General features: G+C 40.5%; 1 long non-coding RNA gene across 3 annotated transcripts; it reads right to left on the bottom strand.

Moving 5' to 3' along the window:
- Positions 1-473: 473 nt before the first annotated feature.
- Positions 474-15,085, bottom strand: LOC139951338 (uncharacterized). 3 transcript variants are annotated; one of them, XR_011787755.1, is made up of 5 exons: positions 14,165-15,085; positions 12,753-12,921; positions 9,514-9,771; positions 5,286-5,371; positions 474-2,975 (listed from the first exon to the last, which is right to left on the bottom strand). It is a non-coding gene; the product is annotated as an uncharacterized lncRNA (long non-coding RNA). The 3 variants fall into 3 exon arrangements; XR_011787754.1 differs by lacking the exon at positions 14,165-15,085 and having other exon boundaries at positions 12,753-13,202; XR_011787753.1 differs by lacking the exons at positions 12,753-12,921; positions 14,165-15,085 and having other exon boundaries at positions 9,514-11,455.
- Between the last annotated feature and the right edge of the window lie 10,226 nt (positions 15,086-25,311).

Raw genomic sequence — 25,311 nt, 5'->3', positions numbered from 1 at the left:
TAAGATAACTTTTTGGTTGCTTAAAGGCAGTGGACACTTTTGGTAATTACTCAAAATAATTATTAGCATAAAAGCTTACTTGGTGACAAATAATGGGAACAGGTTGATAGTATTAAACATTGTGAGAAACGGCTCCCTCTGAAGTAATGCAGTTTTCGGAATAGAAGTAATTTTCCATGAATTTGATTTCGAGACCTCAGATTTAGAATTTGAGGTCTCGAAATCAAGCATCTGATAGCACACAACTTCCTGTGACAAGGGTGTTTTCTTTTTCATTATTATCTCGCAACTTCGGCGACCGATTGAGCTCAAATTTTCACAGCTTTGTTAATTAATGCATATAATGTTGAGATACACCAACTGTGAAGAGAAGTCTTTAGAAATTACCATTAGTGTCCACTGCCTTTAACTAAAACAAAAACGAAACAAGAAACGAGAATGTATAAAATTACAGACACCTAGGTAGCACCATATCGACTCGTAAAACAAGAAGTATTATTCGAGTTTACAGATCACACTTAAAGCTTAATTTACACGAGAGCACGTTTAGCAAGGGTCCATTGCTAAATTGTAGCATGGTTGTTAAATTTTACAAAGATGTAGTCATGTGAAAGGACAACAATTTGTTTCTACTGCCCAAGTGTTCTTGCGAAATTTTGTTAAACATTGCTACAGTTTACAACCATGCTAAAATTAAGCAAGGGACCCCAGTTAAACAGAACGTAGACCAAGAACTTGGACAGTAAAATTTACCGATCAGAATGATTTCAGTGATTTGTTTTCAGTCCTTTCCTGCATACAAGATACAAGGCACTTGGCATGTAAGGAAAAATCAACCAAATAAATGTGGCGGTTCAACAACATACATTAAAAGCCTACCACCATATCAATTGTTTGTTAAAATTAAATTCATGATTCTCACTTCTAAGATACCAAATAAGCCACACAGATAGATTTAATGTGATTTGGTGTCTACCTTAAAGCTCAGATACACGGCATCCTATACGCAGGAGAAAATGGTTATTTGAGTGTGAAACAATATCAGGGTGATAGTATAATAGTGAAAATGGCCTTTGAATAAAAGTTTTTTTATCTAAGACTTATAAGAACATGCCTAAGTTTATAACCCAAGAGGGGTTGTGGCCCAAAGATTAAAAGTAACATTTAAACCCGTTTTTTAAACTGGTTAAAAACTTACTTTATTTACAGAGTTAAAACGGAGACTTGGCATTTGGCATCTTGTAAATGGCAAGACACTAAGCAGATCAAGCCAGAAATACAATCTTATTACATACATTTCAATGCATAAAGACGGAGGACAAGTTGCATCAAACATTATTAAACTAGCCTCTACATTTGAAATGTTCAAAGGCACTGGACACATTTGGTTATTGTCAAAGACCAGTTTTCTCATTGGTGTATCTCAAAATATGCTTTAAATAACAAACCTGTCAAGATTTGAAATCAACTGGTCATCGAGCTTGCAAGATTATAATGAAAGAAAAAAACACCCTTGTCGCAAAAGTTTCGAGACATCAGCTGATAACTCAGCTGAGGTCTTGAACTCAATGCAAATGTTTTTGCGAGAAATTACATCTTTCTAAAAAACTACGTTACTTCAGAGAGATCCGTTTCTCACAATGTTTTATACCATAAACAGCTCTCCATTGCTAACAATTATTTTAGGTAATTGCCGTTAGTGTCCAGTGCCTTTAATAAAACAGAAAAAAGTTGAATTAAATACATTGATTAATTTCTTCAAATAAAAAATGACCCTAGCAGGACTGAGTAGAAAGTTTGGTTGCAATTTTCAATCTAACCTTGTCAAAAAAAAGACACTGAACACATTTTGGTAACTGTCAAAGACCAGTCTTCTCACTACGTGTATCTCAACATCTTGAACTCAACTGTTCATACTATGAAGTTGTGAGATAATAATGGGAGAAAAAAACTCTTGTCACACGAAGTTGTGTGATTTCAGATGCCTGAATTTGAGACCTCAAAATCAGTTCTGAGGTCATGAAATCAAATTCAATTATTTCAGTGAGAATTACTTCTTTCTAAAAAACCACATTACTTCAGAGGGAGCTGTTTATCACAATGCTCCCCAACAGCTCTCCAATGCTTGTTGCCAAAAAAGTTTGTATGCTAACAATTATTTTGAGCAATTACCAAAAGTGTCCAGTGCTTTTTTAATAAAATAATGTCCGAGCTACTCAGGACATAATAATAAGTGACAAATGCATGAAACGCCAATTTCACCATAGTTGCATACATGAGTGTTATAGACATAATAAACAGATTGTTTTCGAATTTGAAAACCATTAAAACACATTACTTGAAAGTGTTATAACTTCACAAAATGTCACTACTTTTACTTCGAAGTCACACCAATTTTCGAAATGATAAATAAAACTTGTTTATCATAGAGTGTCGCTGCCGAGTGGTTAAGAGCATCGAATTCAAGTTCTGCCTGAATTCACCGGAGTGTGGGTTCAAATCCCGGTCGTGACACTTGTGTCCTTGAGCAAGATACTTTACTATAATTGCTTCTCTTCACCCAGGGGTATAAATGGGTACCTGCCAGGGTAGAGGTTGATATTGTGAATGAAAAGCTTTTGGAGTGCACAGCAGCTCGGGGCTGTATACTCCCTAATGGGAGCTGAGAAAGATTAAAGGGATGTTTATTGGCTCAATGACCAGGGGACTAATGTAAAGCGCATTGATACGGTTTATTGTGAAATGCCCTATATAAGAACTTGTTATTATTATTATTATACCATTTTTTATTACTAATAGTTCAGGGTTGAATATCATACCTCCTGATTCGTCTAGGTGTCTGACCAATCTGAGCCGTTGTTTCATTCATTTTATAAGAGGCTTGCTTTGATTGGCCAAGCGAGATTTCTTGTAGTGATCCATTTGATTGGCTGGAAAGAGTACTCTCTTGCGAAGAAGTATGTGGTGCTGGCTATCTAAGAAAAATAAAGAAATCCGATAGAAATATAATAATTAATTGACTGGGTTTGTTTTGGTGTTAGCTCTTTTTCTTTTCCAAATTAAAAAATACCCTTGGTTGGCCTGCCTGGTATTAACTAAAAGTAATGATAAAACTAAAGTCTTGTAATGTGCACATATCCACCATGCTGGGTGTTCAAGGCGTAGTAAAAACCAAAAACAAAATTAAAGAAAACAGACACAACAAAATTAGTCCTAATTGAAAACCTGTGGCATAAGATAAGTTTTGATTAGATTTAAATTTTGTGGTACAAAGAAAAGATCCAAGATTAAGTGGTAGAGAGTGCCAGTACGACGCTGCACTGTTCCTCACTCCAAAGATTCGAGGAAGAAGCTGAGATGATGGGGATGCACACATCATGGGCAAAAACCAAGATCCAGAACTGTACCAACCTCCGCCAAACACCTGCTTCAGTCAACGTTGAGGGTAACTCTGTCCAAATTACACAGAAGTTCAGGTATCTCGACTGTGACATCCATTCCTCCGGCTCATCCTCCCCCGACATTCTCCGACGTCTTGGACTTGCCTCATCCACCTTTGGCCAATGAGATTGTGTCTGGAGAAACAAACGCCTGAAGCTCACAACCAAGCTGAAGGTATTTACTACCTGTGTCCTCCTCGTCCTACTCTTTGGCTCAGAAACATGGACACTCCGGGCAGACGACACAGGAAGGCTCCAAGCCTTCAGCCTAAAGTGTCTACTTCATCACTAATGCAACAATCTCGGAGACCACCATCATTGATGACATCCCAGAGGATACACCTTCCCATGTGACCATTAAGCTGAATGTCGACGCACGGGGAGGATCCCGCCCCTGCCTACCTTGCGGACTTTGAGTATCTGCATGGCAGCTGTGGCGAAGAGCATTAGAACCCATTGGTTTGGCAGCTTAACGTCCCCATAATGTATTAAGAGAATGATGACGACGACGATGATGATGATGATGATGATGTTCCAGATGCATGGCAAAGCTGAAGAAAAAGACCTGTCACTCCATGAGTGTTGAGACTGGGGTTCAATGAGGAGAAGCATGGAACATGATCAAAGACTCCATGACAAAGTGTAAACTTGAAGCAATTCAGAGATATAGTGGGGAGCCTTGCCATGTCAATTTCCCCAAGTCCACACTTTCCTGACCCGAAGTTTGCTGCAAACGCCGGCAATAAAAAAAAAAAAGCTAGGAATAATCTAGACTTGTGGACAAGTCTAGGATTAATCTTGTGGACAAGTCGTTAAATCGGCCCCTCGGGCTGAGATAGCGCTCTCACGAGATCAATGCTCTTGCGCGAACTGATGGCTCCCCGATTTCGACTCCTTAGCGCGTGGGGCCGATTTACCGACTTGTCCACAAGTCTAGGATTAATCTTGTGGACAAGTCGTTAAATCTGCCCTTCGGGCTGAGATAGTGCTCTCACGAGATCAGTGCTCTCGCGTGAACTGATGGCTCCCCGATTTGGACTCCTCAGCGCGTGGGGTCGATTTAACGACTTGTCCACAAGTCTAGGATGAATCTAGACTTGTGGACAAGTCGTTAAATCTGCCCCTCGGGCTGAGACAGTGCTCTCTCTCGATTATGACTCCTCAGAGTCATAATCGGAAACCATCAGTTCACGCGAGAGTGCTCTCATGCGAGCACTATCTCAGCGCGTGGGGCCAATTTAATGACTTGTCCACAAGTCTAGGATTAATCCCGATCTAGAGTAAGGACAATTTACTCATCCCAACTTAAGGAAGGGTTCAATGTGTCTTAACTAGTATGGTTACGGAACTTAACTCGTCCTAAGCCATTAGATTATATCCTAAGTTAGGAAGAGTTTGGTGAAATCAACGGCTGGTTATACAGTGGATCGCACTCTGTATAATAAACAACTAGCATTAGTTGAGTAATTGACTGATTGATTGATTGATTGATTGACTGATTAAAGTTATTTGGTTAAAAATACAGTAAGAACATGCCGAAAAAACACACACACAACATGAGAAAAAAAATGAAATAAGATAAACCAAAATGTCACGTAAGATAGAAATACTGCACAATTATAACCCCCAAAAATCAACCTTACAATGTCAAAGACCAACAAGGTTTTTATACCAATCTTCACAAACTGTTATTTTGTCTGTATTTATTTTGTTTTTCTCTATTGTTACAAACAAGTACACTACCATCAGCTATTGTTGTAATCTACAAACAAGTACAGTACCATCAGCTATTGTTGTAATCCGAATGAATTATATGAATTGTATGGATTCGTTTGAAAACAATACCTTCTTTAAAAACTCTGGCAAGCGTATTGGGCAGTCTTCCCTGGTACCAGTCTTTCCAAGCACAGTTTAATAAAAAAGGCATGGACCTGGAGATACAGATAAGAAGACGGATGATAAATTAGCAACACCCCCTGAATACAAAACATTACAAGACATGTTGAAATAAAAATGAATAACGAAATAAATCACAGCAGGACTGGGCACCTATCAATGTGGTGGGTGTTGGTACTTAACAAGAAAAATATGAGAGCAGAAAAATAAGTAAGTGAAATCCTTGTAAAGAGAAGTTCATATGCTCACTATTGGTAATGACTCAAAAAAGTTATTAGCATAACACCTTACTTGGTGACGAGTAATGGGGAGAGTTCGATAATAAAGAACATTGTGAAAACATTGTGAGAAACAGCTCCCTCTGAAGTGACATAGTTTTCGAGTAAAAAGTAGTTTTCCATGAATCTGATTTCAAGACCTCAGATTATTTGCTAACACGTAACGGACAATCCTGCAATCAAATGGCAAGAATCTGCTTGGGTGTTATATAATATAAAACATTGCGAGAAACAGCTCCCTTTGAAGTGACGTAGTTTACGAGAAAGAAGTAATTTCCACGAATTTGATTTCAAGACCTCAGATTTATAATTTGAGGTCTCGAAATCAAGCATCTGAAAGCACACAACTTCGTGTGACAAGGGTGTTTTTTATTTCATTCATATCTTGCAACTTCGACGACAAATTGAGCTCAAATTTTCACAGGTTTGTTATTTTATGCATAATAGATGTTGAGATACAGAAGACTGGTCTTTGACAACTACCAATAGTTTCCACTGTCTTTAAATGATGCTGTTAAATATTCATCATCTCTATCTGTGTTTGTTAAAAACCTACATAACAGTTCCGTTCCTTGACTCTTTTTCAAGTTGTGTTGGTCTTGTCTCATCCAGAGCCCAGAGCACTTTGGTTAAACGAACAAGGTACCAATATTTGAGTACAGAACATTTACTGGATAACCTGACATAGTCAGATATGGATGTTTGCCATGGACACCCAACAAAGACGCAATATAATGAGCTGAATCAAACATTGTAGGTACCACCTAAAACCAAGTCGAAATGAACAGTAACGATATTCTTCGTTTAAGTATCAACCGCCAGACACGCCCCCCCCAAAAAAAAAAATCAGAGGAACCACCTCAAACCATGTTGAAATGACCAAAATCAATATTTCCTATACGACGTATGAGCCGCCAAACAAATGTTTTGCTGCATTAGGCCCGCCAGACAACCCCCCCCCCCCCCCCCATGCCATGGGTTAACCATCAGAGTAACCACCTGAAACCATGTTGAAATGACCACATTGGAGGAACCACCTGAAACCAAAATGAAATGACCAGTAACAATATTCCCAATAAAAAGATCAACATCCGTACAAATTGTCTGCTGCATTTTGCCCGCCAGTCACCCTCTATCCCCTCTCCCTGGGTTGAAAATGACCAATAACACTATTCTTTAAACAAGTATCAACAACCAGACAGGCTGCCATACACCCCCCCCCCACATCGGAGGAACCACCTGATGAAACAGTGCTGAAATGATTAAAAGCATTATTTCCTAAACAACGTGTGAGCCGCCAGACAAATGTTTTGCTGCATTTAGGCCCACCAGACAACACCCTCCCCGCCCCCTGGGTTATGCATCAGAGTAACCACCTGAAACCATGTTGAAATTACCAAAAAAGTATACTAAATACATAGTATCAGCCACCAGACAATCATGACAATGCAGACACCCCCCCCCCCCAAAAAAAAAAAAAGTATACCGAATACATAGTATCAGCCACCAGACAATCATGACAATGCAGACACCCCCCACCCCCCTCACCCAACATTGGAGTAACCACTTGAAACCAAGTTGAATATGACCAGTAACACTATTCCCAATGAAAAGATCAACAGCCAGACAAATTGTCTGCATTTTGCCTGCCAGACACCCTCTATCCCCTCTCCCTGGGTTTACCATCTGAGAAAATACCTGCAACCAAGTTGAAATGACCAACAACACTAATCTCCATACAAGTATCACCCACCAGATCAATTGTCTGCTGCATTAGGCCAGCCAAACACACCCCTCCCCGTCACATCGGAGGAGCCCTATGAAACCATGTTTAAATAACCCAAAAAAACTAATCCCAATACAAAGTATCCTCTGCTTTGCTGCATTAGGCCTGCCATGGACAACACCGCCCCCCCCCCCCCCCCCACCATCGGAACCACCTGAAACCAAGTTCAAATGACCAATAACACCATTGCCAATGAAAAGTATCAACCACGAGGCAAATTGTCTGCTGCATTTTGCGCGCCCTGATACCTCCTCCGCCCCCTCCCTGGGTTTACCATCTGAGGAACTACCTCCCAGCAAGTCGAAATGACCAATAAAAACACTACTCTTCCAACCAGTATCAACAACCAAACAACATGTCTTCTGCATTAGGCCCGCCAGACACACCCCCTCCCTCCCCCAACATCGGAGGAGCTATCTGAAACCATGTTGAAATGACCAATAACACTATCCCAATGAAAAGCATCAACTGCTAGACAAATTGTCCGCTGCATTTTGCCTCAAGAGACACCCACCCCCTCCCCCTCTCTGGGTCAAAACCAAGTTGAATTGACCAATAACACTTTTCTCCATACAACATGTACAAGCATTAACTGCCAGACAAATTGTCTGCCGCTTTAGGCCCCCCCCCCCACCCTCGGAGGAACCACCTGAAACAATGTTGAAATGACCAAAAACGCTATTTCCTAAACAATGTATAAGCCGCCGGACAACTGTTTTATTGCATTAGGCCCGCCAGACAACCACCCCCCTCCTCCCCACCCCCTGGGTTAACCATCACAGTAACCACCTGAAACCATGTTAAGATGACCAAAAAAAGTATACCGAATACATAGTATCAGCCACCACACAATGTTTTGCTGTGTAAGGATGCAGACACCCCCCACCCAACATTGGAGTAACCACTAGAAACCAAGTTGAATATGACCAGTAACACTATTCCCAATGAAAAGATCAACAGCCAGACAAATTGTCTGCCCCATTTTGCCTGCCAGACACCCTATATCCCCTCTCCCTGGGTTTACCATCTGAGAAAGTACCTGCAGTTGAAAATGACCAATAACACTATTCTTCATACAAGCATCAACCACTAGACAAGTTTTCTGCTGCATTAGGCCAGCCAGACCTCCCCCCTCCCCACATCAGAGGAGCCCCATGAAGCTATGTTTAAATGACCCAAAACTCTAATCCCAATACAAAGTAGACTCTGCTTTGCTGCATTAGGCCTGCCATGGAAAGCACCCCCACCCCCCGAAGTACCACCTGAAACGAAGTTCAAATGAACGATAACAGCATTGCCAATGAAAAGTATCAGCCACTAGACAAATTGTCTGCTGCATTTTGCGCCCAGACACCCACCCCCCCCCCTGGGTTTACCATCTTAGAACACCACCCCCTTCCCCTCTCTTGGTCAAAACCAAGTTGAAATTACTAATAACACTTTTCTCCATACAAGCATTAACCGCCATACAAACTGTCTGCCGCTTTAGGCTGCCATACACCCCCCCCAACATCGGAGGAACCACGCGATGAAACAATGTTGAAATGATCAAAAACACTATTTCCTAAACAACGTACATGTTTGAGCCGCCAGACAAAAGTTTTGCTGCATTAGACCCACCAGACAACCCCCCCTCCCCGTCAGAGTAACCACCTGAAATCATGTTGAAATTACCAAAAAAATATACCGAATACATAGTATCAGCCACCAGACAATGCAGACACCCCCCCCCCTCACCCAACATTGGAGTAACCACTTGAAACCAAGTTGAATATGACCAGTAACTCTATTTTCAAAGAAAAGATCAACAGCCAGACAAGTTGTCTGCTCTTTTTTGCCTGCCAGACACCCTCTATCCCCTCTCCTTGGGTTTGCCATCTGAGAAAGTACCTCCAACCAAGTTGAAATGACCAATAACACTATTCATCATACAATAAGTATCAACCACCAGACAAGTTTTCTGCTGCATTAGGCCTGCCAGACACACCCCCCCCACATCAGAGTAGCCTAATAAAACCATGTTTAAATGACCCACAACACTAATCCCAATACAAAGTAACCTCTGCTTTGCTCGATTGTTGACTTTGATGGATTTGAATCTTGTAAAAGTTACCTCACACTCAGCCACAACAGCAATCTCATTGTATCCATTCTTCTGCAGGGTGTATTTTCCTCCAATTTCGTCGATTCTCAATCCCGACTGTGAGACGTCTCACTACTTCGAGCCACCTTCTCACCGGACCTGGGCGAAGAATGCTTCTTCCTACACAGGGATGTCCTTGACACCTGTTTTGTCTTGGGCTTAGGAAAACGTCTTGAAAGTTTACTTGTGTGCGTGTTGACATTGGGATGTTAACGGCTACACTGGGATCTAGCTTGTAAATTATGTAAGAAGAAAGACAGACAAAAATCAGTTAATTTATTTTTGCAGATTACTAGATTGTTTAAAGACTAATTCTGTCATAGCGCTGACATGAACTAACAGTAAAACATGTATGAAGCTATTTACATGTAGTATTGTATTGGTCTGTCATGATGAATTTGGACTAATCTATGGCATGTGATTTAGGCCTAGATGTATGATACTTCACTGTGGCACCAAAGGTGATTGCCTCCCTGGCCCCTGGTCATTGCCTTGGTGCCCTTGAAATGCTCCAGTACAAATTTATAATTTCCTCCCCTTTTCCAAGAGAAAATGCCTTGGTGCGCTTGCCCTTTCAAAAACGAAGCAATAGCATACAGGCCTGATGTATTGTATTGGTCCCTCTTGATGAATTTTGAATATGGCATGGGATTTAGGCCTAGATGTATGTAAAAAGCACATCGAAAAAGAGTAAATGTACAACCATAAATCACTAAATAATATGGACACAATAAAACTCACTAAAATAACTAAACTGCACTAACAAAGTATTTAACTTCCTACAAATGGTCAGATTTATCGGAACCTGAATTAGTATGCAATAAAATAATTGGTTGACTCAATTCACAGGATTTAAAGGCAGTGGACACTTTTGGTAATTATCAAAGACTAGCCTCCACAGTTGGTGTACCTCAACACATGTATAAAATAACTAACCTGTGAAAATTTGAGCTCAATCAGTCATCAAAGTTGCAAGATAATAATGAAAGAAAAAACACCCTTGTCACACAAAGTTGTGTGCGTTAGGACATGTTAGATGGTCGATTTTGAGACCTCAAGTTCTAAATCTGAGGTATCGAAATCAAATTCATGGAAAATTACTTCTTTCTCGAAAACTATGGCACTTCAGAGGGAGCCGTTTCTCACAATGTTTTATACCATCAACCTCTCCCTACTACTCGTCACCAAGAAAAGATTTGTGCTGAACATTATTTTGAGTAATTACCAATAGTGTCCGACTGCCTTTAAGGGCACTTGAGCGGCTAAAAGATGCTATGTCAGATGTTTGGCCCCAAACATAAAAAAATAGATTTGTTTGAGTGAATGGTATTTCAAAGAGTATCACCTGCTCCAACGAAAAAAAGTTTAACTTTTACTTTCAATAGTCAGGAACCATTTTACAGAATGGTTTAGCCCATTTAGCCCATCAACAAAATAATGCGTTTGATGCGACAGGTTCAAAATATGAACCTGGGAATCGCTCCAGGATCTGTAAGTTTTTGTCCATTGTTCTTCGAAAAATATTCTAAATGGTGTTTTGAGTATTATGGAAGGCTGCATTAGACATTGCGGATTAAGTTCGTACCCTCAGAATTTGTGTCATGATTTTTGAAAGTGGTAAAGATGGGGCAAATCTGGTGACTAGCTGTCGAAATTGTATGTGTTGGACCAGATCAACTGTTTCCGATCAAAAGAATCTCGTAACCCTATGGCCTGGCGGCCGTCGGGAGGAGAGTTACGTATCGCAACTAGTACGTGATGCTTAAGTGCTAGTTCCCAAGGTTCTGGAATTGGGTGAATGGGCTTTTGCAACTTTTCAAATTTGACTTTAAAGGCAGTGGACACTATTGGTAGTTACTCAAAAACATAATTAGCACAAAACCTTACTTGGTACGGAGTAATGGGGAGAGGTTAATGGTAAAAAACATTTTGATAAACGGCTCCCTCTGAAGTGCAATAGTTTTCGAGCAAGAAGTAATTTTCCACGAATTTGATTTCGAGACCTCAGATTTAGAACTGGAGGTCTCGAAATCAACCATCTAAACGCACACAACTTCGTGTGACAAGGGTGTTTTTTTTTTCATTATCTCGCAAGTTCAATGACCAATTGAGCTCAAATTTTCACAGGTTTGTTATTTTATGCATATGTTGAGATACACTAACTGTGGGGACTAGTCTTTGACAATTACCAACAGTGTCCACTGCCTTTCAGCCACTCAGGTGCCCATAATAATTCTGCAAAACAACATCATCATCATTCAATCATACTCATAGACATAGTGCAACATTAAAGGAACACGTTGCCTTGGATCGGTCGAGTTGGTCTTTGAAAAGCGTTTGTAACCGTTTTTTGTAAAATGCGAATGGGTAGAAAGATGTTGTAAAAGTAGAATACAATGATCCACACAAACATGCCTCGAAATTGCGTGGTTTTCCTTTTACCTCGTCGACTAACACGTCGGCCATTTATGGGGGTCAAAATTTTGACTCCCATAAATGGCCGACCATGTTAGTTCACATAGTAGAAGGAAAACCACGCAATTTCGAGGCAAACTTGTGTGGATCATTGTATTCTACTTTTAAAACATCTTTCCAACCATATGCATTTTATAAAAAACGGTTACAAACGCTTTTGTTTTGACCAACTCGTCCGATCCAAGGCAACGTGTTCCTTTAATACTGGTGTCAATCAAAATGCTCAGTCAGTAATTGTGAACCGAATTAACAAACTATTTTGTTGCCTACTACACTCAAGTTCCGCTAAATCTGACCATTTGGATAACTTTCCGTATGGCGCCACCACCTTTTCACTCATTTTTACAAAAAGGGATATATCAATCAGGTAAATTAGATACTATATTATTTTATTTCGAATGAAAAAGTGGTGGCGCCATACGGAAACTTTTCCGACCTTTTTTTAAAGTGTAACATAATCCTGAGTGACCATTTGTAAAGTTTTTAGGCATTTTATTGGTGCAGGTTAGATAATACTGCAGAAGTACTGTATCTGGTAATATTGCACATGTCTTATGATGTACACATGTACTGTGTACTATGCATTGGTAAGTAATGTACTTTACAAAGGAATATGCAAGTTAAAGTTGGGCAATTTCGAGTCAATAAAAGAAGTACTCTTGTTTGAACACTGATGACTGAAGTAAGGTACGCTACCAAAATAAATAATTTTGCTTTGGTTTTCCATAACATACCTTAATAGATCTTCCCTTGCCAGAATACTTATTGTAGGCCCTTACAATTATGAAAATACACACCGGCTGTGTGGTCCAGTTCACGGACCAGTTTCAGGATCTCCGCCGTTTCAGCAGCCGAGGAATACACCGCCAGTTGGTGGCGCTACAACATCAGGGTTCGAATTATCTGGGCGTTTTAGAAACGGCGAATGGATATAGCAGACTTTAAGTACTTTTGGATCCTGACCTGTAAAAATACCTGCGTTTCAAAAAGACCCTGGTATTTTCGAAACGGCGGACTGGAAACAACAGGTTTTCAGAGCACTACACTGCGATGCTGTTTGTTCAACTTACAAAATGGCCGCACAAACACACGCTGTGAGATAGCTGTGTTGTCAACTTAAAAAATGGCCGCCTGCTCGCATACCGGGGCGCGTATATAGGTCAGTGCGCGCTCTAGTTCTTATATATAACTCTATTGTTTGTGCTTGCTAAAAGTAGCTATATGAAATTGGGTACTGATGTTAATGCTACTGTACAAGTACATTGCATGGTTTGTTAATACTATCACAGGCAGTACGCATCTTAATTTAAAAAAACAAAAACAATAAGGACTGAACACGTTTGGTTTTTGTCAAAGACCAGTATTCTTACTCGGTGTATCCGAACATATATGCATAAAGAAACAAGAATGTGGAAATTTGGACTCAACTGTTCATTGAAGTTGCAAGAAACTGATGAAAGAAAAAATCACCCTTGTTGTATAAAATAGTGTGCTTCTGGCCAATTTTTATATATATTATTTTAGTGAGAAATTATCTCTTTATAGGAAGTCGTTTCTCACAATGTTTTATACTATCAACAGTCTTCCGTTGCTCGTTACCAAATAATGTTTTATGCTAATAAAGGCCTATTTTGAGTAATTACCAAATGTGTACAGTGCCTTTAAAACAGTAAGTTAACTTTGTTCCTTGTTATAAGTTTTGCTTTTTATACAAACCCTACTATCCCATATAACATCATATAATTTTTTTAATTTGTTGTTGTATTCATGCCCTTATGGAAAGGGTTTGCTTTGTGTATGGCATCCTGTCACATAATTTGATAAAGGCATTAACAAGTCCACGGTGCTAATTCATTTAGGGGTTAGCACTGCATACCAGTTGATTATGAGTAATGGGGAGAGGGTGATAGTATAAAACTTTGTGAGCTCAAATTTTCTCAGGTTTGTTATTTTGTGCATATGTTGAGATACACCAACTGTGAAGACTAGTGTTTGACAATTACCAATAGTGTCCAGTGTCTTAAAAGCCAAGTTAAATAATTATACATCTGAGGTGGTTTAATACATTTAAAAGCAACTGGTACAACTGTAGCGTCATTGTTGCAGTTAATATGTATAAAACTCAAGGATAACAAAACAATAAAACCTGTTTAAAAAACTTCGGGATTGACGCCTTCTTCCGGTACTTTCTTATGGCTGATGCTTCTGGTGTGATGACCAGGAAACGCTGCAGAGAGCTCATCACCTTGGGATTTCTGTGGTGAACCCCAAGGTGATGGGATGACAGCATCTTTCCTTGGAGATTTCTCCGTTGATCGTGTTGGCGATGGAGGCTCTGAACCGACTGACTTTGGTGAAGCATTACCAAATTCATCACTGTGACAAAAATGACGTCGTCTGAGCGACTGGACTTCAAAATGGTGGACCTCACCAGTCTTATCTGACCTCTCCTTAGGATTTTGCTTGGTGACCACCTGAACCTCAAGATTCCCATTGGTGTTCTGGTCGGCAGACTATGGGGCTCTCTTGATGGGCTTGGGTACCATCACTATAGACTATGATTACAGGTGTTTTGGATGAGGCCTGATGAGCTGCTCGCAGTTTGAATCATACTCCCAATCAATCAAGTCAAGCGCCATCTAGAGGCTCGAGCCTGCTCAGTGATTTTTCTCCAGATGTTCCGGTCCAGCATGAAGGAGCGTAGTTCTTCAGCGCTGGTCAAGCCGATGTCTCATTTCAGTGTGTCTAGGTAGGAGAGTCATCTTCTCCCACGAGAAGCCTTGCCTTGGGTGGGCTCTCAGAGGATGATTGGGCAAGGGGCAAGCTCTGAGTGGCGGACACAGTGCCGAGCAAGCTTGAGGCGGCGTTCACGGATCTTCTCTGTAGCCTTTGGCCAGCCAGCATACAGATTGGAGTTTCTCATGTGGTCTTGCCAGGGGATGTTTAGGGTCATACGCTGCATCCTGGTGTAGCAACCATCCAGAGACTTCTCCATCCTGGTGGTTAGGGTCTAGGTCTCATCTCCGTATAGTAGCACTGACTCCACTGTTGTGACAAAAGGTGATCTTTTCACTCCCACTCCAGCGCTGCTGCGTGCTGCAGATGAAAATAAACATTACACAATAACTTTACATTTCTAATACAAGCAATTTGGACAGTAACAACAAGAATTTTTACTACTGGCACTACAATTATTTATTGTTAATAGGGTTATGGGTCAGTCAGTTTTTTAAACCCAGGATTTGAGCTGCCTCTAGCCATCGGGCTAGCTCGGTGGTCTAGTTGTAGGACATCTGCTTTAGCAATGCAAAGGTCGCGCGTTCAAATCCCACTCGAGTGATTTGCATACTATATTTGTTTTCACAGGGTACAGTGGTTAAAACACATCAGTGTAAAGGTTAAAAACAAATTATAAACCCAGAAATGGTTGAGTTAATAAATGCATTCTCATTCAGGGACAATCGATAAAAGGAATGACGATCTCAAAAACAAGTACAAAGTTGTATCTTTAAAGGGTTTTGGTACCTTTTGTATAACAATTTTGCCCATTACATAAATCCCTATGCACTGTGAATGATGTACATGTACTATACAATTTTAGCAACATTAGTTTTAAAGTTTTGCGAAGAAAACAAAAGGCAAAATCAAACAGCAAGGTTTTCAGGAGAGTAGCGTAAATACGTTTTACATGCTAAGATCACTTTTGTTTCATGAAACAAAAACTACTTTCATAATATTGTTTTACTCATTTCTCAAAACTTACAACCTCAGCAAGGCAAGTAATATTTTAGAAGCCTTCTACCACCATTATCTTCAAACCGGATAGTTTAATGTATATCTGTTGACATTGAGTTTTGTGTTGTACAAAAGGTATCCAAACCCTTAAGTACGGTGTTGCTGAGATGTAATCTTGAATAAGAAAAAAAACAGTGTCTCTTACAGAGTCTTCCTCCGCTTCTTGTTATCCTTCATTTGACTCTCCAGCTCAGCTCTTTTGCTCTCTTGGGTTTTGTGCAACTGAGAAAATGAGAAAACATTCATAATGTTATAATTTGTTTAGAGTGACCATTAGCATCGACGTCAATCTGTCTTGAAAGATGGGGGGAGGAACATCGTTAGTCATACCATCTACGGCGTGGGGTCCCGCCTCGCTTAAGGGCCCCAGGAAAATTTTAAGGCCATTTATGCTCTCTAGTGCAATCTTATGAGTCTGAGGGAAGATGTGCCCCATCTGAGATCTTGGAATTTAATGGCTATTTCGAGCTATGACAAATGATGCACCATTTAATTGCTATCCTGGTTATTAGCTAAAAACCAATTCAATTATAGCTGCGTATACAAATTATTTCTACATATAATGCTCAGACGGCGGTTCATTCCTAGCATCGTCAAGGGTGGATTAAGACAGGAAATTCTATAAAGGGGGTGGGGGCTTGTTGGTAGGGCAAACCAATTAAAGATGGAGCATGCTATAAAGCGGAACGCAAAACCTTTTTCGGCCTGGGCAAAACTTTGCATTCTAGATTCTCTGGTGCAAACTTAGGCCAATAGGCAAAACGAATGGAACAGAACATTTATAAAGCCTTTTAAATGTGAGCAGCAGTTGTATAACCTTTTTGGTTAACATCATCTTCATGTGCGGATCTATAAGCATGCTCGTGTGAAACCTTTACGGCGTGGGTCGGGCCCGTTTAAGGGCCTGGGAACAGTTCACATTCTAGATGCTCTGTGGTGCAATCTTAGGGCAACTGTCAACAAGAGGCAAAAAGAATGGAATAGAGCAAAGCCTTTAAAATGTGAGCAGCAGTAGAACCTTTTGAGTTAACAGCATCTTCAAGTACGGATCTACATACATGACACAAGTTGTAGGGGGCAAATGAGTCCGGGCTCGCCTAAAGACTCTGGACACTATTGGTAATTTTCAAAGACCAGTCTTCTTACTTGGTGTATCTCAAAATGCCTAAAATAACAAACCTGTGAAAATCTGAGCTCAATCGGTCGTTGCGAGATATTAATGCACAAAACAAAAAAACACCTGTCACACAGAGTAGTGTGCTTTCAGATGCTTGATTTCGAGACCTGGCATTCTAAATCTGAGATCTTGAAATGAATTTCATGAAAAATTACTTCTTTCTCGGGAACTAGGACACTTCAGAGGGAGCCGTTTCTCACAATGTTTGATACTATCATCCTCTCCCCATTGCACGTTACCAAGTGAGGTTTTAGGCTGATAATTATTTTGAGTCACTACCAATAGTGTCCACTGCCTTTAATCAGGCCTGGATCCTAGATGCTGTTTGGCTTCTCACACTATTGCTCAAACGTTGACAAAATTGCACCTCCCCCTTGAAACAGTGGAAGGGACTATCCCCCCCCCCCCCATTTTTGAAGGGTGGAGGGCATAAACTCAAATGTTTGCCGTATCTAATGACTTGTCTTTATCTTGAAACTCAAGTATTGCACCGTATAAGACCAAACCCTGTGTCCCGTCAATGGCATCAATCATAATGTTTGAGCATTTGTGTGAGAAGCCAAACAGCATAGGGTCCAGGCCCGCTTATAGACGATGTGACCATGTTTACATTCAAACCACCCTCTGTTGACAAAACACTCTATACGTCATGTTTCGCCGGGCACCTGAGTTGCGCAGTCACAGTAAGATTGCGTACATTTTCTAGCTGGCTGCCAAAACACAAAGGTTTTGCCTGGCAGTATGCGCGCGAATCATGTTATGGTTTTCGTGTGATGTCAGAGGTCACATCGTCTATAGGCACGGGAAAATTCTGCATTTTAGATGCTCTGTGGTGCAATCTTCGGTCAATTTTGAGAGGGGGACGTTTGATATAGTGTCCCCCACCCTTCTAAAAAGTTGTGTCATCCTTAGGGGTCTTGTCAAAACTCATCCTGGACAGACCACAGGACGAGGCTCGTCCGATGTCACATTTTTGTCGGACGGGCCACAGGATGGGAGTTCATATGGAACAAGGTTCCACACGATGAAATGTGTATTCCCGTCCGATACACAGTACCCAAGGCACCCCACTGAGCGCTCTGCGGTTTCACTGGCTCATTAAACACTAACTAAACAAACCTGGGGTTTGCGGTTTGGGGCAAGTCTGGACTGACTGTTTGGAGGTCACTGTAGGAAAGATTATACTAGCATAGCTCATGTAAACCGTTAACGGTGTTTTATTCTCCATTCCTAAATTGTATAGGTTTATAAAAATTAAACCAATGAAAAATATAAAGCATCAAATGAAAACTTATTGCAATATTGGTGAAATTATCCACCATCTTGAAAAATAACCACATGGATGCTAATCATGGCCACCCGTTCATACACAGGAAATTCCCTTCAAAGATTTATACCCTTCAAAAATGGACCATAACACTTCAAACTTGTTGGATTGTGGGGTGATGTTCCAAGGTTATTTATTGTCTAAATTACTTTCAGGATAATTTCTATTCAATCACGATGCATCAAAAGGGATACATCATTGTAAAGGTGCTGTTTAATAACATGGATTTCTCAAATAATTAGATTTTAATCTAAAGATTTTAAAAGGGGTTGTCCCACTAGATTGAATGGCACCAACATGCATAAACATAAAACTGACTGTTTATTGTGTTGATCCTAATTCATCATTTGACGTTTGTGACTTTTGTTTTAAGGAAATATATACCGTAAGAACCGTTTGCTTTTTAACATTTTATAATCACTGCGTACAATTTTGAAAATACCATTGTAAGATATCTATTTAAAATGCGTACATTTTAAGTGCATAAAACTTCTATCCTTTTGTTGATAATGAGTTAAATTAAGTATATATACTGTAATTAAAAACACCCCGACCGATTTAAACTTTTTAATGAACTGAGTTTTTTGGGGGGTTGATGCAACACAATTACATTCGAGTGCCTTCAAGTTTAAGTTGACCATTAATAGTGAAAGATACGAGAATCGGATCCGTCTCATTGTTCCAAACTGTAATAAAACAAGGTACCCCGTTTGTTCGAAAACTTTTCTTGTTGATATGTTGAAACTGATTCTCTAGGATCTCAAATAATTAAATAAGCTTTTATTGACGCAGAAGAACAACATAGACAATAAAGACAATTGCAATTTTGTCCACAGACTGAAATAAAAACGTTGAAACCCATCCTGTTAAAAAGTTACAAATTGAAATGCACAGAGAGCTTAAGATATGACCAATTTGTCTGTAGTAAATACTCAAGGTCATTGAAGCCCAGTGTGAAACCGCAAACTGGCCCTCGGGAGACCCCCTGCTTGTTTTCCAGTAGATAGCAATCTAAACACTCTGCGGTTTGTAAACAAATGATCTCTGGTGAAGGCCAGTCACTGCGAGCTCGTCCTATAGCCCGTCCGATAAAGTAATCACTACAAGGGAATTGAACATGGGACAGAAACCTGGTCCTGGACGGGCGCCCGTCCGTTGGCTGTCCAGGATGAGTTTTGACAAGGTCCCTTAGCCCCCAGGATTAATGCCCATGGCGAGACACAGGGTTGGTCTTACACAGTGCAATACTTTGGCTTCATGATCAAGGTGGTCAAAAAGATGGGGGGGGGGGACATTTGATCTTGTGCCCCTCTCCCCTTGTCACACCCCACCCCCACCTATTTGATGCCCACCACCATTAGTAGAATTTGAAACTTTGTATGGTGGAATTATAACTATAAGAACATTTTGTGATAACACCGTGTGAGTCTCTTTTTGAATAGTGTTGGTTAGGAAAAGAACTATTGATTAAAGACTCATGTTTCTATTAATATACGCTGATCATCTACAGGAGAAAAATCATTAGAAAGACTGTACTTACCGTTTGTCTAGATGCTACTGCTCGCCGAATGTACTTCTGTAGGGCTTCTCTACGCAACCTACAATAGACAACAAATATCGGACAAATTTACATCAGCTGCTGTTAAACGAAGAAATTCAGTCTGAAGGATCTACATGTGTAGTTGCATGTTTTGTGTGCATTTGATCACTAGCACTAGGCATAGTTAATTTTTTACAGTATTACATTTAACAATCACCAGTTTCTTAAAAGCTCAGAAATGCCTAGTTCATTTTGATGGGCCATAATAAATAATTTGCAGATATTAATTACCTATTTGTCTTTTTAAAGACAAATTTGTCTTTTTAAAGACAAATAAAGCACTTGTGTTTTAATCCAACGAAGTCTTTTGGGGAAAAAAGTACCTACATGTGAGGTGAAACTAAACATGGATTGGAAATCACTAACAAGGCAATACTTTTTTTAGAAACCTCTTTCATCAGTGAAAAGGGTACAAAAGAATTTAGGCTTTGCATGGTGAGGTATCAATTGTATTTGGTTTGCGGTAACAAACACCATGTGTGTTTCTACTTGCCAGGTAGAGTTTGTTCTTTAGAGAACTGTCTTGCTTTATTTTACTACCGCAAAGAGTAGAATATCAGATTTTGGGGAAACTTGTTCTGAAAAGAACTGTCCTGCTTTGTAAATATACCCTGGCGCAGGTATAGAAAGTTGTCCCAGCTACTTTAGCTTTATAGGATCATATGTAACTGCACTACCCCGGAGTCAGTCTCTTGACGATGGCTAGAGCAAGCTAGTCAAAATGTTGAGACCAATTCAAGAACTGAATAGTGATTTGGTTCCCTATTGGGCAATCCATATAGGCTTCTGCTTGCTTTTTGTTGATATGTCTCTAATTATTTTACTAATAATGCAAAAGTTATACATTTCTACTTATTGTTGCTGTGTGTTTTGAAGTTTTTAAAGCCTGGGTGAATAAATAAATAAACAAATAAATAAACTACTTGTCCTCTGCATTGTTCTCACTAAGCCTCTTCCTTGATTCAACCTCTTCCCTGCAAACAGCCAATCAAAACAAACAAAGCTCGGTAAATAACACCAAACTCACAAATCTCAACTCATGTTAATCCGGCATGGTTAGGCCTGTCGTCTTCTTGATACTCCAAGGGTTTATGAAGATGCACCAAAAATTCAATCCATACTCAGTGATACTGCCTCTTGAAATACATAATTCTAAAAACACCCCCTTTCTGGAGCTCCAGCCCTGACCCCACGCGTCGACCTGGTATTCTTTTAAAACGTAAGAGCCCATAATTTAATAACAACAAGTATGCTAGTAGCTGGGTTAAACAACAGAGGAACCGCAGTTGAAATGACCAGATAGAGAAAGGACCAATAACACTATAATTAATACCAGTATCAGCCACCAAACTTGAGATTTGCTGAATTGGGCCCGCCAGACACCCCCCCCCCTCTCCTGGGTTAAACATCTGAGGAACCACCTAAAACCAAGTTGAAATGACCAATGATGACACTATTCCCAATACCAGTATCAGCCACCAGACAAAGGTTTTGCTGCATTAGGCCTGCCAGACCCCCCCCCACGTTAAATATCAGACCCCCTTGTCAACCAAGTTGAAATGACAAATGATGACACTATTCCCAATACCAGTATCAGCCGCCCGACAAAACATTTGCTGCATTTTTATTTATTTATTTATTTTAAATCTTTAGACATACACAATAGTTGCAAGTTGTACAGGGGCTGTCAAGGCTAAAACAAAAGTATAAAACTGTCATCAAAAGATGTGTAAAACCAGACCCCTGCCAACGATAAAAATATAATTATACAATATAAAAAGGTGATTGCACTGAAACATTTAAGAATCACACAATAGAAATCATTAAAACACAACAAAATCAGACTATTGAAAACAAAAAACTACACCCACAACAAAACACCGCAGCGATAAGAGGAAGGGACAACAATTGAAAATAATAAAAAACATAGAATGGACTAAAAAACCCCAGAAAAAATAAAATTGGCACAGAGTGCACCCTCACAGATTCATGCCAACCCACTGGGCTCGAGGACAATGATAGCAGAGAGCCTCCCCAAACACCACCCAAAAAGCACAAAGACCCCTTAGACAATTAAAACCACTAGCACTTTAAACATACTAAAAATTCCCCCCTCAGCTTCATACGAAAGGACTTGTACCCCTCCAAAATCAAAACATTCCTGGTATCCAAAGTGAGCTCTGAGAACATTTTAGGAAAGCGAACAATGGTAGAAAATTTATAAGCATCCGTCCTAGGTTTTAGGTGATGAAAAGTGAGCAATTCTGTGTGACGGGAGTTGACTTTAGACAGATTAGTTAAGTCATTCATAAAACTATACCGAGTGGACATCAACAGTTTTACAATAAAGCAAATGTTTAAAAAAATTCTTCTGTCAGACAGCAACATAAGACCCAGAGTCTTCAGTCTTTCTTGATAAGGCTGTTCCATATATGTTTGCCGAAGTATCATCCTGCTGGCTCTGCGCTGTACCGATTAGATTGATATGATGTGTTTTTTACGGTGAACCCACCAGACGGGTGAGCAGTAGTCCAAGATTGGCTGCACAAGAGTCTTGAACAAATGGAGCGATACGCACGAAGGACAGTTGCCAGAGATGAGGCGAATCAAACCAATCAGTCTATTACATTTTGAAGTAACAGCCTGCACTTGTAGATCCCAAGATAAGTTACCCTGGAATATACAGCCTAGAAGCTTGATGGAGTCCACACATTCCAGGGGGGAGTTTCCAAGATTGTATTCTGGTTTGCTCATACGTCGCCAAGTCAACCGTATCGATTTGCACTTGTCAGCATTTGAGCGCAAACAGTTCAATTTAGCCCAGTTAACTATAGTGTTTAGGTCCTTCTGAAGTAGAGAATCCGGCGCGTCAGTTGTAACATTTTTCAACTAAAATGTGTCATCTGCGTACTGTACAAGGTTTGAAGAAAGTTGAAGCTGAAGATCGTTCGCGTACAAAACAAAGAGCAGGGGGCAAAGTACAGAGCCCTGTGGCACTCCTGAACCGACCGGTAGCCAGTCTGAAGTAAAGCCTTTGTAGACAACTCGTTGCAGGCGGTTTGTTACAAACGACTCAATCCAGTCAAGAGCAGCACCCTTTATGTTGTAGCAAAGTTGGAGTTTCTTAACAAGAATATCGTGGCTTATAGTGTCAAACGCACGACTGAAATCTAAGGAGATTACATCCACTGCAGGTACCCGTGCGTCCAAAGATTGAAGCCATCGAGAACTAGCTGACACCAATGCTGTAGAACAAGACCTCCCAGGAATGAACCCATGTTGCCGGTCAGCTACAAGTCCGTTGATTTGACAGTGGTTGAGAATTTGACGACACAAGATTTTTTCTAAAAGCTTGCAGATTATTGGAGTCAAAGAAACGGGTCTGTAATTGATCAAGTTGCTCTTTTCTCCTTTTTTGAAGACGGGCACTACATTAGCACGTTTCCACGCACTTGGAAGACAACCTGAAGCAAGAGTGTGGTTGTAAAAAGTTGTGAGAACAGGAACAATGGCTGGGGCAGCAAGTTTCAACATTTGGGCGCTAATACCATCAGGTCCATATGCTTTGTGTGCGGAAAGATTCCGAATCTCAGACGAAACTTGAGTTGAAGTGATGGAAAAACGTTCCAACGGGGGAAATTCCAACGTGGGAGAAGTGACACGGTCCTGGTCGGTGGATCCGGAGAAAAAACTGGCGAAAAGAGAGTTAAACTCATTTGCAATCCGAGATGGGTCACTTATATTTTCACCATTGATGAAATAAGAATTGGTAGATTGAGAAGATTTGCGTTTGGACTTCACAAAAGACCAGAAAGTTTTCCGATTATCTCTTTTCTTAAACAAATCAGTTACGAACTCACTGTACGCCCTTTTGGAGAGATTGCGTACTTTGTTCCTGACAAGTTTAAATTGTTTCCAAGCTGTCTCAGTTCCACTTACACGAGCTCGTTTAAACAACCTTTGCTTCTCAAGGATGAGCCGATGAAGTTCCTCGGTGATCCAGGGCTTAGCTCTCTTGCTACCTTTTCGGACAGGAACACACTCTTTGACGCAATTGAGGAAGAAATCACTGAACGTATCCCAAGCATCGTTAATGTCGTTGTAGTCAATCACTCCCCAAGGAACTGCAGCTAGCAAAGTCTGGAAATGAACAAGGTCCGTTTTGTGGTACTGGAAGGTTTCCCTTACACGACGTGGTAATTTTCCAGGCGACCCGCGAATTAGGGGCCCGCCATCCAGGGGCCCGCCAGACACCCCCCCGCAGTTGAAATGACCATAGAGAATTAGGACGATTATTAACACTATTCTTAATACCAGTATTCAGCTGCCTGACAGAAGTTTTGCTGCATTGGGCCCGCCCGACACCCCCCCCCTACTTAAGTAAACATCAGAGGAACCACCTCAAACAAAGTTGAAATGACCAATGACACTATTCCCCAAACCAGTATCAGCCGCCAGACAAGGTTTTTGCTGCATTGGGCCCGCCAGACTCCTCCTCTCCCAACCCCCAGGTTAAACATCGGAGGAGCCACATAAACCAAGTTGAAATGACCAATAACACCATTCCCTATACAAAGTTGGGGGGGGGGGGGAGCAGAGCGTCTGCCAGGCCAAATGCAGCAAAACATTTGTCTGGCGGGTGACACTTTGTTTTTGGAAAAGTGTTTTTGGTCATTTCCACTCGGTTGCAGGTGGTTCCTCCGATATTATGTCAAAGGGGCGGAGGAGCGGGATGTCTGCAGGCCTAAGCGGTTTGTCTAGCAGTTCATACATGTGGATGTAAAGGGTTTTAAACCAGAAAGGGCTTTCAACCTTTTTCAGTTGCTCAGATCTCATGGTGTTATCTCCTTTCATAAATTTTGAACAAAAGGTTGTATAAACCTAGAGTTTTCAAAGTAGCAGAGTATAGCTTTTGCTCTTTTCAGATTTCCAAAAATTAAATAAAAAATGACAAGGGTCGAAAGACAACTCATTTTGCCTTAAAGCATCATTGTACAAACTTAAAGTCACCTGGAAGTACAATTTTTTTCTTTCAAACATTAGAGTATATAATTTTTTTAGTAATTGTTTGTCACGATATATATGTTAAAAAAATATATAAAGTTGTTTGGGGGGCTGACTCCGCCTACCCCTTTTGTGACACCATTCGAGGCAGACTTTGCCTGCAATGCGTATAATAAACACACGTGCAAAGTACATGTACGTCCAAGTCGTGAGTTGGTACATTTCAAAAAGTGTTTTTCTGCATTCAGCAGCAATACACCTGGTCGGCATTGCCGGAAAAAAACATTTTTGTTTGTTTTTAAAAGTACAAACTCACGACTTGGTCCGTACATTTTGCAATTGTGTTTACTCTACGCATTACAGGCAAAGTCTGCCTCGATTGACGTCACG

This window comes from Asterias amurensis, chromosome 19 (genome assembly GCF_032118995.1).
Source record: "Asterias amurensis chromosome 19, ASM3211899v1".
Taxonomy (NCBI): domain Eukaryota; kingdom Metazoa; phylum Echinodermata; class Asteroidea; order Forcipulatida; family Asteriidae; genus Asterias; species Asterias amurensis.
The sequence above is the reverse complement of the archived record's forward strand: the minus strand, read 5'-3'. Positions and strand labels throughout refer to the sequence as shown.